Consider the following 2158-nt stretch of genomic DNA (forward strand, 5'->3'; position numbering starts at 1 on the left):
CAGCGTGACTACGGCAGCGTGACTACGGCAGCGTGACTATGACAGCGTGACTATGGCAGCGTGACTATGGCAGCGTGACTATGGCAGCACGATTACGGCAGCGTGACTACGGCAGCGTGACTATGGCAGCGTGACTATGGCAGCGTGACTATGGCAACGTGACTATGGCAGCGTGACTACGGCAGCGTGACTACGGCAGCGTGACTACGGCAGCGTGACTATGACAGCGTGACTACGGCAGCGTGACTATGGCAGCGTGACTATGGCAGCGTGACTATGGCAACGTGACTATGGCAGCGTGACTATGGCAGCGTGACTATGGCAGCGTGACTATGGCAGCGTGACTATGGCAGCGTGACTACGGCAGCGTGACTATGACAGCGTGACTACGGCAGCGTGACTATGACAGCGTGACTACGGCAGCGTGACTATGACAGCGTGACTACGGCAGCGTGACTGTGACAGCGTGACTACGGCAGCGTGACTACGGCAGTGTGACTACGGCAGCGTGACTATGACAGCGTGACTACGGCAGCGTGACTATGACAGCGTGACTACGGCAGCGTGACTATGACAGCGTGACTATGACAGCGTGACTACGGCAGCGTGACTATGACAGCGTGACTACGGCAGCGTGACTATGACAGCGTGACTATGGCAGCGTAACAAGTTCCTTATTTAGGTTTATTTACGGCGACGGTCTATAACAAATATATTCCCGTAAAGCAGTGTGACTACTGTATTATCATGACTACTGTATTATAACAGCGTGAACACTGTAGCATGATGCCTATTGTATTAGTGTGATGTTGATGAAGAAAAGTGCCTTAAGTTGCAATATGTCCGGGTATACATATTGTGCCAAGAACAATGCCTTAAGTTGCAATATGTCCGGGTATACATATTGTGCCAAGAACAGTGCCTTAAGTTGCAATATGTCCGGGTATACATATTGTGCCAAGAACAGTGCCTTAAGTTGCAATATGTCCGGGTATACATATTGTGCCAAGAACAGTGCCTTAAGTTGCAATATGTCCGGGTATACATATTGTGCCAAGAACAGTGCCTTAAGTTGCAATATGTCCGGGTATACATATTGTGCCAAGAACAGTGCCTTAAGTTGCAATATGTCCGGGTATACATATTGTGCCAAGAACAGTGCCTTAAGTTGCAATATGTCCGGGTATACATATTGTGCCAAGAACAGTGCCTTAAGTTGCAATATGTCCGGGTATACATATTGTGCCAAGAACAGTGCCTTAAGTTGCAATATGTCCGGGTATACATATTGTGCCAAGAACAGTGCCTTAAGTTGCAATATGTCCGGGTATACATATTGTGCCAAGAACAGTGCCTTAAGTTGCAATATGTCTGGGTATACATATTGTGCAAGAACAGTGCCTTAAGTTGCAATATGTCCGGGTATACATATTGTGCCAAGAACAGTGCCTTAAGTTGCAATATGTCCGGGTATACATATTGTGCCAAGAACAGTGCCTTAAGTTGCAATATGTCCGGGTATACATATTGTGCCAAGAACAGTGCCTTAAGTTGCAATATGTCCGGGTATACATATTGTGCCAAGAACAGTGCCTTAAGTTGCAATATGTCCGGGTATACATATTGTGCCAAGAACAGTGCCTTAAGTTGCAATATGTCCGGGTATACATATTGTGCCAAGAACAGTGCCTTAAGTTGCAATATGTCCGGGTATACATATTGTGCCAAGAACAGTGCCTTAAGTTGCAATATGTCCGGGTATACATATTGTGCCAAGAACAGTGCCTTAAGTTGCAATATGTCCGGGTATACATATTGTGCCAAGAACAGTGCCTTAAGTTGCAATATGTCCGGGTATACATATTGTGCCAAGAATAGTGCCTTAAGTTGCAATATGTCCGGGTATACATATTGTGCCAAGAACAGTGCCTTAAGTTGCAATATGTCCGGGTATACATATTGTGCCAAGAACAGTGCCTTAAGTTGCAATATGTCCGGGTATACATATTGTGCAAGAACAGTGCCTTAAGTTGCAATATGTCCGGGTATACATATTGTGCCAAGAACAGTGCCTTAAGTTGCAATATGTCCGGGTATACATATTGTGCAAGAACAGTGCCTTAAGTTGGAATATGTCTGGGTATACATATTGTGCCAA

This window comes from Procambarus clarkii, chromosome 48 (genome assembly GCF_040958095.1).
Source record: "Procambarus clarkii isolate CNS0578487 chromosome 48, FALCON_Pclarkii_2.0, whole genome shotgun sequence".
Taxonomy (NCBI): domain Eukaryota; kingdom Metazoa; phylum Arthropoda; class Malacostraca; order Decapoda; family Cambaridae; genus Procambarus; species Procambarus clarkii.